Here is a 17,529-nt window from a genome sequence, read left to right on the forward strand (position 1 = left end):
GTCAATGCATCCACTTCATGTACACCCGCTACTTTTCGACTTGTTGAGGCTCTAGCATTGGACCATTGATAATTGTTGCTAGAAATCCTTTCCAAAATCTCATAGGCCTCATTGTAGGACTTAGAGAGAATAGCCCCATTAGCTGAAGCATCCAACACCATGCGAGTGGAAGAATTGAGCCCATTTTAGAATGTTTCCATTTGTATACAATGCGGAATCCCGTGGTGTGGGCACTTCCTCAACAATTCTTTAAATCTCTCCCAAGCTTCACAAAAGGATTCATCTTATAGCTGCTGAAAAGACATGATTTCATTACGAAACTTGGCATTCTTGGTAGGAGGAAAGTACTTCATCAAGAATTTTTCAGCCAACTCATTCCATGTACTCACCGAGTCGGGAGGAAGGGTGTTGAGCCAAGCTCTAGCTCGATCTCTCAAAGAGAACGGGAACAACTTCAACCTTAAGGCCTCTTCACTTACTCCTTGTAGCTTGAAAGAATCACTCACTTCCAATAATGAACGAAGGTGGAGATGAGGATCTTCCATTGGCAGCCCACTAAATTGACCAATCGTTTGGAGCATTTGGAACATGACGGGCTTTAACTCGAATTGGGCTGCTTGGATTTCGGGCCTCACAATGCTTGAATTGAGCTCATTAAACATAGGGGCAGCATACTCCCTTATGCCCCTCTCTCTATCATCGGCCAAGGCAATGGCGTTAGCAATATTATGGGCATCCCCAACCCCTTCAATCTCATCAGCCATATTGAAACGATTTTTACCCCTTTGCTCCCTTCTTCTTCTTCTAAAAGTGCATTCAATTTCGGGGTCAATAGGAGCTAGTTCAAGGTCTTCTTGCTCGTTCATGCACTAGAGTATTCCTGAAAATTCACAAAACCGAGCAAGCAAGATTAGAACAACACAGAAAAATAAATTGCAAAATAATTGATATTACACAAATTTTTAATTTCAATCCCCGGCAACGGCGCCAAAAACTTGTTGTGAAAATTATATGTGCAAGTGTACACAGTCCAACACAAGTAATATAATGATAAGTGAATCGTCTCCACAGGGATTGGTATTAAAATGTTCAATGTAAACACCAATTAATTACAACTTAGAAATTTAAGAAACTGAATTGAGTGGTTGTTGAGACTAAAATAGAAGGAAAGAAATTACAATATGCTTAAAATTAACCACAAGTTCTAGAGAAATAACAGCAAGAAGAATTATCTATGGAAAAATTGGACTTGAATAGCTAAATCCCCCTATGTCAAAAACTGCCTAGAATGCTATAGCATTAAATTTAGCAAATTGCACCAGAGTTAACTAGAATTCCCAATATGCTCACCAGATTTTTCCAAAACTCGTGAATATAGTTCTACCATCCAATTAAATATATTCCTATATCAAATCAGACTTAAGAACACAAATAACAGCACCAATTCTCAAAAGTTATGCAAGGCAAGTAAAATATTCCTATTCTACTCACTAAGAACAACCTAACAATGGTTATGCTCTTGCATCATTCAAGTACAAACTACTACATTCAACCTTTCCAGAATTAAATCTAGCTTAATAATCTGCCATTGTTGGCCAAACAACAACAAACAATAATCATGAACAACACTTGAATGAACAATGGTGAATTTATGTAAATATGCATTTAAACTTTAATAACTATGACATAGGGTTCTTTAACGATTCAAGTCTCAAAAAGCTTAGCTCATAGCTAAATTAGTATCCAAAATCTGAAATAGAAAATTAATATCCATGAGTTCTAAAATAGCGATTCTAAATTAGGAAATACAAAAATTAAAGAAGAAGAGTAAATGGGACAAATCCGATTTAGTTGGTGTGTGAATCCTCCTTGTCCTTCTCGTTCCCCTTCAACAATTGTACTTCTATTTTTTCTCTCTGTTTTTCTGTACTTCACTTGATGATAGTCCTCCAATGGCTGCTCTTAGGTTATACGGCGGGTACTCCCCTCTTTTCCAAATTAGGGTACAAAACATCATGTCTCCCATTAGAAAGCCCACCTTATTTTCCTCCACTTAGGCCCACTAAATTGGACCACTTTTCTGCCCAAAATAACTCCAGCTGGCGCAATTTATGGACCCATGCCACCTGGCCACGAATTAAAAGGAAATGACACAGCTGCCTTTAATTTTCCACATCAGCAAGTGAGCTCAAGCATGCTGCAGCATGAATTTAGCAATCTGGAAAGTTTCAGCTTTTGCTTCCAAACCAAACTTCCAATTTTTCTTCTTCAATCTTTCCATGGATCGCTTGATTCCCTTTTTACACAGAAAACTAGAACAAGATTAGTTATTTAATTTCAATTTAAACCCAAAATATTGTAAGACTCCATTATTAGATCAACTAATTATATAGATAGATAACAACTTAACATTAACAAACAAACACCAAAATCATCACTCTTTTTATGCATAATTAAATGTAAAAGTCAAATAAATAACTCTATATCATAGAGTTATCACTTAACTAGTAAAGTTAATGATACACTAGGAATCAAGAAATAATTAAAATGGTAAAATGGTAATTATATTCCCACTTAATTATGAATCATCAGTAGAGGATTCATTTGTATGTAATGATTATATCAATGGAAAATTTGTGGCTACAATAAATGTAACGCCCTGGCTACCCAGAACAGTTACAATGAACGGTGGACCGGAAATTTGACTAACTACCTGAGTCCTTTGGTCAAAAACGTGCTCTAAGTGTAGTTAACAGGTTAAGGTATAAAACCAATAAAAAGGAAATGGAGATTTTCACTACAAACTGCTCTGTAGAGCTAAACAAAACATTTACAAGTGGTTCTCAGTACAAAATGGTCATTACTGTTTTAAATTTACAATCCCGCCGACCTAAGAGGCAAAAATAGGGTAAACCCCCTAGTTCCTCTGAGAACGCCTTGGCCGTGGTGGTCAAGCAGCCGCATGTGTACACATCACCGCATCAGCTCTCCACTCAAGGCTAGGTGAGCTTTTCTTTCCCTTTACCTGCACCACATAGCACCCATGAGCCAAAGCCCAGCAAGAAAACATAATACTTTTCATAACATTATCAAATGATTATCATTATAATTACACTGAACATAAAGCTTTCGAACAAACGAGTGAACATCACATGATTCAAACGGGAGAGTGGCTGCTAGGAAAGCCACTAGCCTTCAAGCACTTATTTCAGTCATCGACCCTCGGGGTCGGCCTGGCATTAATGCTCTTTGAGCCATTCAATGCTAATAGTCGATTAGATCTAACCTCTGTTGGCTTGCGTGTTCCACGCTATGGCCGTTCTGACTAATGAGTCAGCACTATGTGACCAGTGTCCAGTATCACTGCCGAACCTGACTAATAAATCACAGCTTCAAAGTTGATACTAACACCTTTGCCAATTCTGATTGATGAGTCAGTGTAACGTGACCAGTGCCTAGTACCACTGCCGAACCTGACTAATGAGTCACAACTTCACAGTTGATACTAGCACCTTTGCCAAACCTGACTAATAAATCAGTACCATGCGCAAGTGAGCAACATATGCCCAACATTCTATATTCAATCCATGTCCATATTACACAACCAACATGCCTCAAGAGTATCCATGCATGTCACACTTGGGGTGCAGTTTTCTTACCTCTGGTTCGAGCTAGAATGAATAAAAGAATGACCCTGAGAACGATCAACCATTTTGGTCCTTTAGCGGTTACCTGGTCATAACTAATTATGGGATTCCATCAATAAATTGAACAATAAAAGGTTCCCAAACCAAAACCTAACCTCCAGGACATCAAATACTACTCAACCGGGTAGTAGGTTCTACCCCGGGGCCTTAGACTTGAATCCCCATGCTAAAAACACTATTTTGGCCAAAAATGCCTTAAGGGCCGCTGCCCTCCTTGGCCATGCCGCGGCCTGCCCCTTAAACAGAGGCGCCCAAACTCAGCATTCCCCAAGGGTCGCGGCTCACCCTGGCCATGCTGCGACGCAAGCTCCAATTCAACCAAAACCCCTGTTTTTCTTCCCTTGCGTTTTCTCTTGAACCAACCCTTCAAACCCAATTAAAACACCAACCTAACACCCAATTAAACCTCTAAACATCACCCATAACTATCCCTCATCATAACCCAAGTAAAACACCACATAAACTCCCCTTAATTCCAACTTTCCACACCAAAATCTAGAGCTAAAATCTTAAACAAAAACAGAGCATACATGGAAACTAGTGGCTAAAAGCTTACCTCAAGTTCAGGTTATGGTGCTCTTCCACAGTGGAACACTCTCCCAAAGTACCAAGGCCTAGCTCCCAAACTCAAATCCTCAACAAGATCACAAGAATTCACAAGGAAGACGAAGGAAGGAGAAGGTACGGGAAGGAGAAGAAGAAAACTCTGTTTTTTGGTCCTGTTTATTCTACAGCCTCTAAACATCATATATATCCAAGCCAAAAGACTAAAATACCCCTAGGTCTTTTAAAGCTTCTAAAGCCACTTCAAAGGTAATTTTGGCACATTCCACTAATCTCGTTAATCATAATTAACGCTTCCCAATTCCCGCTAATCTCAATATCCTCAAACACCAATAATTCACATCCCGTTACCCTTTAACGCCCGGTAACATTCTAATCATTAAAACACCCCGAGACTCACCCCGAGCCCCGAGCTTAAGCCTGTTATAACCAAATCGATAATTAACATCCCTTGATCGTCTCATGTCAAATGGCTCGAACAAACCCACATCATAATGTGGTCTCAAAATATATCACCAACATGCGTACAAATAATCAATTTACCCTCAACGGGCCAAATTACCATCACACCCCTGTAATTAGAAATATGGACTCATATGCATGCATTTCACATCATATCATAATATATTCAACATATACATGCATTTTATTAATTAATAACATAATTAAGCAAGTATGGCCCTCCCAGCCTACTATTCACACCGTTAAACACAACGGAGAATTCGGGGCATTACAACTATCCCCTCCTTACTGAAATTTCGTCCTCGAAATTTACCTGAACAGCTCAGGATACTGACTCTGCATATCTGACTCCAGTTCGCAGGTCACCTCCTCAACCTCGCTGTTCCTCCACAATACCTTAACCAAAGGTATTGTCTTATTCCTGAGGACCTTGTCCTTCCTATCAAGTATCTGGACTGGCTGCTCCTCAAAGGAGAGATCTGGCTCAAGCTCCAGATCTTCATAACTCAGAATATGGCCCACATCAGATACATACCTCCGAAGTGCTGATACATGGAACACATTATGCACGGCAGACAACGCCGGAGGCAAAGCCAATCTGTAAGCCACCTAACCAATCCTCTCCAGGATCTCAAATGGACCTACAAATCTAGGACTCAGTTTGCCTTTCTTCCCAAACCTTCTCACCCCTTTCCATGGAGAGACTCTGAGGAAAACATAGTCTCCTACCTGGAACTCCACGTTCCTGCACTTGGGATCTGCATAGCTTTTCTGTCGACTCTGAGAAGCAAGCATTCTAGCTCTAATCTTCTCAATAGCCTCACTGGTCCTCTGAACTGCATCAGGACCTAAGTATCTCCTTTCTCTTGTCTCATCCAAATGAATGGGAGATCTGCACTTCCTACCATATAGCATCTCATAAGGTGCTACTCCAATGGTAGATTGGTAACTGTTGTTGTAGGAGAATTCTATCAAAGGCAGATACTTACTCCAAGAACCACCGAAATCTAGTACACATGCTCTCAGCATGTCCTCCAAAATCTGGATTGTCCTCTCAGATTGCCCATTTGTCTGAGGATGATAAGCTGTACTGAACTTCAACTTTGTCCCCATGGATTTCTGCAAACTCTCCCAAAACTTGGAAGTAAAAGTGGGGTGCCGATCTGACACAATCGACCTAGGTGCACCATGGAGCCACACGATCTCTCTCACATAGAGATCTACATACTGATCAACTGTATATGTAGTCCTCACTGGCAGAAAGGGAGCTGATTTGGTGTAGCGATCCACTATCTCCCAAACAGAATCGTGCTGACCAGTAGTCCTGGGTAAGCCCACCACAAAATCCATCGTGATGTCTTCCCACTTCCACTCTGGAATATCCAAAGGCTGCAGTGACCCTGCCGGCCTCTGATGCTCAGCCTTGACCTGTTGACATGTCAAGCACTTAGCCACATATTCTACTACATCTCTCTTCATCCCCGGCCACCAATATAATGATCTCACATCCTGGTACATCTTCGTGGTGCCTGGATGCAAAGAGTAAGGTGTAGTATGAGATTCATCCAGAATCTCTCGCCTCAATGCATTGTCTAACGGAACACATATCCGCCCCTTGTATCTCAACAAGCCTACCTCAAACACTGAATAATCTCTGGATGCTCCAGCCAGAACATCCTCTCTATTCTTGATCAGTTGTGGATCACTCAACTGACCTTCTTTGATCCTTTCCAACAGTGTAGACTGTAGCGTAATGTTAGCCAACTGGCCCACCAGCAACTCTATACCAGCTCTGGTCATATCATCTGCTAACTCTCTGGCTATCAGCCTCATACCATGAATCTGTCCCGGACCCTTCCGGCTCAAAGCATCAGCAACCACGTTGGCTTTCCCTGGGTGATACAAAATCTCACAATCATAGTCTTTCACTAACTCCAGCCAACGCCTTTGCCTCATGTTCTGGTCTTTCTGGGTGAAGAAGTACTTCAGGCTCTTGTGGTCTGTATAGATCTCACACTTCTCTCCATAGAGATAGTGCCTCCATATCTTCAAAGCAAAAACCACCGCTGCCAATTCCAGATCATGAGTAGGATACCTCTTTTCATACTCCTTCAACTGACAAGAAGCATAGGAAATAACTCTCTCTGATTGCATCAAGACACAGCCCAAACCCTGATGAGAAGCATCATAGTAAATCACAAACTTCTCATGATCTGTCGGAAGACTCAGAATCGGAGCTGTAATCAATCTCTGCTTCAGTTCCTGGAAGCTGTTCTCACACTTATCTGACCACACAAATTTCTGGCTCTTGCGTGTCAACTCAATCAAAGCACTAGCAATCTTCGAGAACCCTTCCACGAACCGCCTATAATACCCTGCCAATCCAAGGAAACTTCTAACCTCAGAAGCATTCTTTGGCCTTGGCCAATCTCTGACCACTTCGATCTTTGCTGGATCTACCTTAATCCCCTCCTTACTGACAATATGCCCAAGAAAGGATACCTGAGACAACCAGAATTCACACTTCTTAAACTTTGCAAACAACCTGTGCTCTCTCAGTCTCTGTAGAACCAACCTCAGATGCTGCTCATGTTCTAACTCAGTCTGAGAATATACCAGAATATCATCGATGAAGACAATCACAAACTGGTCTAAGTAATCCTTGAACACTTTGTTCATCATATCCATGAAAGCAGCAGGGGCATTAGTCAATCCAAATGACATAACCAGAAACTCATAATGCCCATACCTGGTACGAAAGGCAGTCTTCGGTATATCTCCCTCCTTGACCCTCAACTGATGATAACCAGAACGAAGGTCGATCTTAGAGAATACTTTCTTACCTTGCAACTGATCGAACAGGTCATCTATCCTTGGCAAAGGATATCGATTCTTAATTGTCAACTTATTCAGTTCCCTGTAATCTATACACATCCTCAGAGAACCATCTTTCTTCTTTACAAACAGAACTGGCGCACCCCAGGGTGAAAAACTAGGTCTGATGAAACCCATATCCAGCAGCTCTTGCAACTGTACTTTCAATTCTTTCAACTCAGCTAAGGCCATTCTGTATGGTGCTCTAGACACTGGCTCCGTCCCTGGTGCCAGTTCTATAACGAACTCAATCTCTCTGTGTGGTGGCAATCCTGGCAAATCTTCTGGAAACACATCCAGAAACTCACATACAAGTCTAGTGTCCTCTGGTCTCACTGGCATGACCTGAGTGGTGTCAATCACACTGGCTAAGAATACAATGCAACCTCTCTGCAGTAGATCCCTGGCCCTCAACACAGAAATCATAGGTACGCGAGGTCCATGCACAGTACCAACAAACACAAAAGGATCCTCACCTTCAGGCTCAAAGGTGACCATCTTCCTTCTGCAGTCAATAGTTGCCCCATACTTTGCCAACCAATCCATACCCAATATCATATCAAAGTCAGTCATAACTAACTCTATCAAGTCCACTAACAACTCTCTGCCCTCTACTGTCACTGGCAAAGATCTGACCCACCTTCTGGATACCACTAACTCTCTAGTGGGTAACAAAGTACCAAACCCCACAGCATAGAAATCACAAGGTCTACACAACCTATCAATAATGCTACTAGCAACAAAGGAATGTGTAGCACCATAATCAATTAACACATGATAAGGGGTTCCTGCACTAAGAAGCTGACCTGTAACAACGGAGGGGGAAGCCTCAGCTTCTGCCTGAGTCAACGTGAACACTCGAGCTGGGGCCGAGCTATCCACCTTTCTGGGTTCTTCTTTCCCTATCTGAGGGCAGTCTTTCTTAAGATGACCCACTACTCCACAAAAATAGCAGGCCTTTGCCCTACACTCTCCCAAATGGCGCCTCTTGCACCTAGGGCATTCAGGACGAGCCTTCCAGGCTTCACTGCTCCCAGGACGACCTATTGTAATACCACGAGGTCTCTTGTCAGGACCTGGAACTGGGAAGGTATCAGGAACCTTCCTCTTCTGATCACTGGGGCCAACACCCCTACCAGAACCCATAAATGGAGGACCTGGCCTCCTGAAATCCCTTCTGGCTGCATTGTCACGCCAGATCTTAATCTCTGCAGTTTCAGCTGTAAGTGCCTTCTCCACCACCTGTGCATAAGTAGTGACTCCTGCCACAGTGGTGATGCGAACGTCACGGGCTAACCTAGGCTGTAGCCCCTGTAACAAACGCTCTCTCCTGGTCCCATCAGTGGGCACCAACTCCTTGGAAAACTTTGCCAAACGGTCAAACTTTAAGGCATACTCGGTTACTGATAAGCTTCCCTGAAGTAGCCTCATAAATTCATCAACCTTCGCCGCTCTAATAGCGTCATTATAATACTTTTCATTGAACAAAGTCTGAAATTCCTCCCAGCTCAGGAGATTAACATCCTTGGTCTGGCCAACCACTTCCCACCAAATCCGGGCATCATCCCGAAACATGTAGGCAGCACAGGCCACCCTCTCACTACCAACTACCCTCATAAAGTCAAGAATAGTGGTAATCATGCTCATCCATTGCTCAGCTTTGACAAGATCTGCACTGCCTTCAAACACTGGAGGTTGCTGTTTCTTGAACCGCTCATAAAGAGGTTCCAATCTATTTTCAACCCCAGGCAGCTGCCCAATAACTGGCACCGATACAGAAGGTGCCTCCGCAACACTGGCCACCACAGGCACTTGCTGCTGTCTTAGGAGACGAAGCTCCTCTCCCTGTTTCAACACTATAACCTGCAAATCATTAAATAACTGCTGCCAGTTTGCAGGTACTGGCTGTGGAACCTGAGATTGGTCATTCTCTTGACCCTGACTGTTGTCATTATTCTGACCCTGACTGTTGTCATTATTCTGACCCGGACCACTCTGGCCAGCTGTAGTGTCTGTCTGTTCTGGGTTCATTCTGTCACTGATACCTTACTGAAACAATAATCAATACGGCCAGTCAGGTAGTAATAACTAAACCTCTTGCCGCCTCATGGTCCAAGAACAAGAAGACAATTATCATATTCCACAGTCATTCAATATGCACAAACGGATACATGTTTATGGCACTCAGCACTCAGCATGTATCACATAACATTTCATAATATCTCATGCATACAGGTAAAGCATTTGCACCACATTTAGGCAGTTATGCACATAACTACATAAAGAGTTACCAACCATGAGTCCAGCTTGACTTTAGTGATGTGTGTACATGCCCAGCCAGTCTACAGGAACCTTAACCTTGGCATTGCACTGATACCAAGTTGTAACGCCTTAGCTACCCCATAACAGTTACGATGACCGGTGGACCGGAAATTTAACTCACTACCTGAGTCCTTTGGTCAAAAATGTGCTCTAAGTGTAGTTAACAGGTTAAGGTATAAAACCAATAAAAAGAAAATGGAGATTTTCACTACAAACTGCTCTGCGGAGCTAAACAAAACATTTACTAGTGGTTCTCAGTACAAAATGGTCATTACTGTTTTAAATTTACAATCCCGCCGACCTAATCGGCAAAAATAGGGTAAACCCCCTAGTTCCTCTGAGAACGCCTTGGCCGTGGTGGTCAAGCGGCCGCATATGTACACATCACCACATCAGCTCTCCACTCAAGGCTAGGTGAGCTTTTCTTTCCCTTTACCTGCACAACATAGCACCCATGAGCCAAAGCCCAGCAAGAAAACATAATACTTTTCATAACATTATCAAATGATTATCATTATAATCACACTGAACATAAAGCTTTCGAACAAACGAGTGAACATCACACGATTCAAATGGGAGAGTGGCTGCTAGGTAAGCCACTAGCCTTCAAGCACTTATTTCAATCATCGACCCTCGGGGTCGGCATGGCATTAATGCTCTTTGAGCCATTCAATGCTAATAGTCGATTAGATCTAACCTCTGTTGGCTTGCGTGTTCCACGCTATGGCCATTCTGACTAATGAGTCAGCGCTATGTGACCAGTGTCTAGTATCACTGCCGAACCTGACTAATAAATCACAGCTTCACAGTTGATACTAGCACCTTTGCCAAACCTGACTAATAAATCAGTACCATGCGCAAGTGAGCAACATATGCCCAACATTCTATATTCAATCCATGTCCATATTACACAACCAACATGCCTCACGAGTATCCATACATGTCACACTTGGGGTGCAGTTTTCTTACCTCTGGTCCGAGCAAGAATGAATAAAAGAATGACCCTGAGAACGATCAACCTTTTTGGTCCTTTAGCGGTTACCTGGTCATAACCAATTATGGGATTCCATCAATAAATTGAACAATAAAAGGTTCCCAAACCAAAACCTAACCTCCGGGACATCAAACACTACTCAACCGGGTAGTAGGTTCTACCCCGGGGCCTTAGACTTGAATCCCCATGCTAAAAACACTATTTTGGCCAAAAATGCCTTAAGGGCCACTGCCCTCCTTGGACATGCCGCGGCCCGCCCCTCAAACAGAGGTGTCCAAACTCAGCATTCCCCAAGGGCCGCGACTCACCCTAGCCATGTCGCGGCGCAAGCTCCAGTTCAGCCAAAACCCCTGTTTTTCTTCCCTTGCGTTTTCTCTTGAACCAACCCTTCAAACCCAATTAAAACACAAACCTAACACCCAATTAAACCTCTAAACATCACCCATAACTCTCCCTCATCATAACCCAAGTAAAACACCTCATAAACTCCCCTTGATTCCAACTTTCCACACCAAAATCTAGAGCTGAAATCTTAAAACAAAAACAGAGCATACATGGAAACTAGTGGCTAAAAGCTTACCTCAAGTTCAGGTTATGGTGCTCTTCCACAGTGGAACACTCTCCCAAAGTACCAAGGCCCAGCTCCGAAACTCAAATCCTCAACAAGATCACAAGAATTCACAAGGAAGACGAAGGAAGGAGAAGGTACGGGAAGGAGAAGAAGAAAACTCTGTTTTTTGGTCGTGTTTATTCTACAGCCTCTAAACATCATATATATCCAAGCCAAAAGACTAAAATACCCCTAGGTCTTTTAAAGCTTCTAAAGCCACTTCAAGGGTAATTTTGGCACATTCCACTAATCCCGTTAATCATAATTAACGCTTCCCAATTCCCGCTAATCTCAATATCCTAAAACACTAATAATTCACATCCCGTTACCCTTTAACGCCCGGTAACATTCTAATCATTAAAACACCCCGAGACTCACCCTGAGCCCCGAGCTTAAGCCTGTTATGACCAAACCGATAATTAACATCCGTTGATCGTCTCATGTCAAATGGCTCGAACAAACCCACATCATAATGTGGTCTCAAAATATATCACCAACATGCGTACAAATAATCAATTTAACCTCAACAGGCCAAATTACCATCACACCCCTGTAATTTGAAATATGGACTCATATGCATGCATTTCACATCATATCATAATATAATCAACATATACATGCATTTTATCAATTAATAACATAATTAAGCACAACGGAGAATTCGGGGGATTACAATAAAGTACTCAGTAAATATATATATTTAATTATCAAGAGTGCAATCTCATATTTATAGTGGAATAATCATAAGATTAATAAATATAATTATTGAATCAATGAATTTTGGTTAATAAACTTTTATTTATTGGAGCTTGGAATTATTGGTCCATAGGTCCCCAAGGCAACTCTATCAATACTATTTAAGGTAAGAGTTGGTACAAGGATCAAACTGTGAATGTGCTATTTGAGAGAATATTTATTCTTTGGGATAAATGTGAAATTATATGATAATTGAAGTTGCACAATTTATTATTGCATTTGTGCAATTTTCGAAATTGTGTAGAATTAAAAGAAATTAATTTTAATCAATTATTTTTTTTAAGTTTGAAATGATAAATATGGATTGTCCAAATTGGTTTTGATTATTATATTTATTTAATTAATAATAAGATGATAATGAAAATTCAAATTTTTAATTTTTAATTTTGTAATTTAAGTTGTTATCTTTTTCTTAAATAGATAATACATTATTTGAATTTCTAATTATTAATTAAATAAAATAAAAATGCATGAAAAAATCAAATCTCATTTTTCAGGGAAAGTGCTACACGCATAGAGTTTCTTGGACTGGCCTATGCGTGTATCACTACTAATGGAGATTAGTTATTGGTTTTTTATTTTATTTAATTCATTAATAAAACATTTTAAAAATGGTTAAAAATGGAATATAAGACTTTGTCTTTAATTATTATTATTATTATTATTATTATTTGTAACGCCCTGGATAGCCAAGACCGTTACACTGTGTGTTTATAAATGTGCAAGACTTGCTAATCAAGTCATTTAATTCAAAACGTGTTACTAAAACTATAGCTGAACTAGGGTTAAATGATTTTGGTCTCAAAATGGGCATTTCTTATAAATAAACATTTTCTTTTTACACGGGATCCCAAAAGTAATAAGTTAAAGACTGTTTACAAAAGATTCAATATTTAAAAACAGAGATTAGCCACTCTAAGGAAAAACAGACAGTTAAGCATTTCTCGTCCTGTTCCACTCCTCGGCCGTGGCGACCAAACAGCTGACTATGTACATTCAGCCCCGCAGCTCTCCATCTCAGGATTGGTCCAACTTGCCTTTGCCTTTACCTGCACCATGTAGCACCCGTGAGCCAAGGCCCAGGAAGAAAACACAATAACAGAGCACAATCATTCAATTGACAATCAAGTAACTCATATCGCATAAGCATGTACTCAACAGTTTAAGCATTCACATTAATCAAGTATTCAGCATACCAAGTATATCACTTCATATCAACAATCAATCCACATATGATAACTAGGGTTAACGCACTTAGGCCGCACCCTCTATTTATCCCACTAACTCCGACCCGCTTAAACCGAGCTCAGTGAATATTAAGTTGTCCTCGGCTACCAGTGGCCAAGCCGCGCTCTGTACGCAAGTATAATTTCGGCACCCTTAGGTCGTTTATCACATGTCCCATGGAAAAATACCATCTATGACAATATACAGATATCAGGAGCACTTAGTCCCATCACAAACACATAATCGGGTGCAGTTTTCTTACCTTTAGATTTGCTAGCTTTGTTCAATTGATCCTCAAGCATGATCCCTCTTGAGCCCTAGCACACACCTAGCCACAACCATAGATCAGAATCATCACCAAACCTCAAGGCCAAAACCTAGCCTTCAGATCAATCCCGAGCCCTCGGGAAGCCCTAATTCCACCAAACGGGGTGGTGGAATCAAAGCCCGAACCCCCGGGCAAAAACCCTTGAAAATAACCCAAATACCCCTTTTTCTGGAAAAAGGGTAGCACTACAGCGCTCTATGGAGAGAGCTACAGCACTACAAACAGAGCCTAAGGTGTAACGACCCGGATTTTCAAGACTCGATAATGCGGAAATATAAATGTTTTCATTTAACAAAATGTCTCAAAAACCCATAGAAAAAAAAACTTTTTAAAAAGGTCGTATGGCCATACTTAACATTTAGTTACAAACATGTTTTATAAAGATTAGAGTGAGCCTAGTTTAGGAAAATTACACAACATTTCCAAAAATAAAAAGGCTTCCCAAAAGGTCGGTCCACATGTACATTTGCAAGGAAGACTCCAACGCTCACTGCTCTGCCTTGCCCTTGCTCTTACCTGCAACATGAAATAACTAGGTAAGCAAAAACGCTTAGTAAGATTAACCGTCAAACAAAGCAGATAGAGAAATAGGGATCCGGACCCATCCGGACCCTATACAATCAATTTCAAGAACGCTAAAGCGTCCTGGCAAACTTATGGTCATGCCTGATAACCAAGGATAAATTAATTCATATCTAGATAAAAATCCTGCACTCAGAAAATCCCAGAACAAGCAGATATATTATATCACAACTATATCTTACCAACAATTGTATCCCTGCACTCAGAAAATCCCAGAGCAAGCAGATATATTATATCACAATATAATTCGAGACCAACGCTCGACAATTTCCAACAATTCATGCGTAAAGTGCCCTCCAACATAATTGCTAATCTGTAAAAGAGAACCGAGTCTCCACACTAAGATCTAGCCAATAAATATTCTCATCAAGGGTAACTATCGTGTTACCTAGGGCATCGCTACTTATTCAAGAGTGTAATCCAATTTACACGGTTTTACGGAGACTTCTATGTTAATCAGTGGTGCTGGTGAGCAGTTGCCCCTAGGGTGTTCAGCCTCACTCAATCTTGGCAACCCCTAGTATCTCTAGGCACTCTCACTGAATGGCCAATATTCACGGCTGCTATCCGGGAATAACTTATCTGAGCACTTGCTCGGATTCTAACCGTCCAATGATTAAGTAAGCATGAGGGCCTCTAGGTCCCATTTATCTTGGCGCCCCTAGGATTAACCAGCTTATCCTCATCTCATGGCCACCCATCGCGGTAATGAACCGGACATAAATAAAATCATGCAGTGTGACGGGGATCAACCGTTTAGGATATGACGGACTTCTACCGTTCATATTTTCTAAATCAGCACTCACTAGACTGACGTCTCTAAGCAACTTTCTATGACAACCTATATATATGCATGTATCCCTATACTAACATACAAGACAATAATCATTTCATGTTGCAGCCATACAATATAAGTTGACTTACTTGGAGTCCTTAGCGCTCAGCAGGTTTTCACCCTCCAACGTTCAGTCCAGTTACGCTTAGCCAATACTATAGTTATCCATACAGTATACTCGGATTAATTATGGCACTCATAATTCATTATTATTATTTTGGGCAGTTTGGTCATTTTAATAAAAGTCATTTGTAAGGATTTATAATCCTTACTTGGTTTTAAACCTATTAAGGAAAGTCATACAAAATATTCGAGACTAAACCCTAAGTCTCGGGGAGACCTATCCTAAAGTCTCGATACCTAGGCTTGGGTATCACAATGGTATTTCCCCACAACCCGCTAAAAATCTTATTCTTTCAAGGGATTGCTATTAACCCGTACTTTCGACTAGTTGGTTAAAATATGTAAGATTTTAGCCGGTATTACATCCAGAAAATACAAATAAATTCCTTAATTATTTTTAAAGAAAATAAACTCTTTAAATTTTCCTTTTAGTTTTCTTAAGGTTTTAATATCTAAAAACCGATTTAAGAAAATTGCCTAATTTGTCTTAATTAGGAAAACCGTTATAAATTTCTCATCTTGACTAATTAATTTTCCAAAAGCAATTAATCAATTTTTACTTACTAGAAAAATAATTCATTTATTATTTTCTCAAAATATAGGGTTTTAAGCCCTCTTTTAATTTATTAACTATTAATAAATTAAATCTCTTATTTTTAGAAAGAATAAAAACTCTTTAATAAAAATAATTCATTTAAACTCAAAGGGGTAATTTTAGTGAAAATATGATTTCAAGACTTACCAATTTATATCTTGAAATAAGTAAAATTTTACTTTTTACCTTATGTTCCAAAATCTCATTTTTACACTAAGTGTGAGAAACCTATTTTTCACATTTTTAACTACATACTTCGTTAGTTAATAAGTTGAAATTTACTTACCCAATTGTTACAAAAATTTCCCAATTCCATTTTTGTTATGCCATTTAGGTCTTTGTAAAATCTTAGGTCAAAATGAGCATTTTTTATTGGTGAAATCATTTTCCAACAATGAGGTAAAAATGACCTTATTTTCAAGCCCTTATTTTTTCCAAATTTTGACAGTTAATAACTTTCAAAACGTTCAATATTTTCTTACCAAATTTTACAGTGGAATAATAGGTTATGCCATAAATATGTCCACAAAATTTTAGAAAAAACTGGGATCATTTTCCCTATACAGTGGCTGTCCAAACTTGGTTCCGAAAATAAGAATACGAAAAAAACAGTTTTTTACCTAAAGTTTGAAATAGCATAACTTACTCATTTCTAAACATTTTTTAGTGTTTCAAAAGCTCAATTTTATGTACTCAATCTCAACAACATCACAGTACAATTTAATTTTACAAAAACAATATACAGTGGCTGCTTCACCCCTTGGAAGTCACAGCTTAAAACATGTTTTGTTTTAGGGTATCCTACAAAACCCTTGGGGGTTTTGGTTCCCATTTTCAAAAATCAATACACATGCATCATAAAAATTATTAAACAACTACCATAACCTTATTACATCACCAAAAAGAAACTTTAAGCATTAAATATACAAAATAATGCTTAAAACTAAAGACCCTACAACAAAATCATCAAAAGTAAACTTTTTACCTCTTTGGTGTTCTTGCTTAAGGTTTGGACCTTCCTATAAGCTTTGACTCCTTCAAAACCTTTCAAAAAACCCTAACCAACTTCCCCCAACAACATAGTTAATTAGCTATTTGAAACTCTAAGCTTAAAACTTTACAAAAGCCTAGATTAGTGAAGCTTTACCTTAGGGAAAATACTTCCTAGACCAAGACTTAGCCTCCAAGTTTTCCTTGGTGTTCTTGAGGTTGAATATTGAGAGAACACTTTGAAAGGTCTTCAAAAATCAGATGAGTGAATGAGAGAGGGAGAGTGGTCGGTTCTTAGTGTGGGAATTGCTCACAAAACTCTTCAAAATATCACAAAGCACTTAAGTGCTTTTCTACCCACTTGCCCACTTGACTTCTTCATTAAATGGGATTTAATCTTTATAAAATTGGGTTCACACCACTCTAAAATACCACATGGCCAGCCACCCTTTGCCATATATGATCATTTCATGTTTCTTTTTTAATAAAGGTTAATAAATGTTTCATAAGAAGAAAAGTCCAAATTGGCTTTTGACACCTTTTTCACTCTTATTAAGTTT

The 17,529-nt window shown here is 39.9% G+C and overlaps 1 long non-coding RNA gene and 1 other non-coding gene across 2 annotated transcripts; one reads left to right on the forward strand and one right to left on the reverse strand.

Annotated features, from left to right (window-relative positions):
- The first annotated feature begins 216 nt into the window (after window positions 1-216).
- On the forward strand, window positions 217-322 carry LOC133813062 (small nucleolar RNA R71). The gene has a single exon (XR_009884107.1). It is a non-coding gene; the product is annotated as a small nucleolar RNA R71 (small nucleolar RNA).
- A 13,872-nt stretch (window positions 323-14,194) lies between these two features.
- LOC133825515 (uncharacterized) lies at window positions 14,195-17,256 on the reverse strand. Its single transcript, XR_009888619.1, has 3 exons — window positions 17,127-17,256; window positions 16,965-17,044; window positions 14,195-14,360 (listed from the first exon to the last, which is right to left on the reverse strand). It is a non-coding gene; the product is annotated as an uncharacterized LOC133825515 (long non-coding RNA).
- Between the last annotated feature and the right edge of the window lie 273 nt (window positions 17,257-17,529).

This window comes from Humulus lupulus, chromosome 1 (genome assembly GCF_963169125.1).
Source record: "Humulus lupulus chromosome 1, drHumLupu1.1, whole genome shotgun sequence".
NCBI classification, from domain to species: Eukaryota; Viridiplantae; Streptophyta; class Magnoliopsida; order Rosales; family Cannabaceae; genus Humulus; species Humulus lupulus.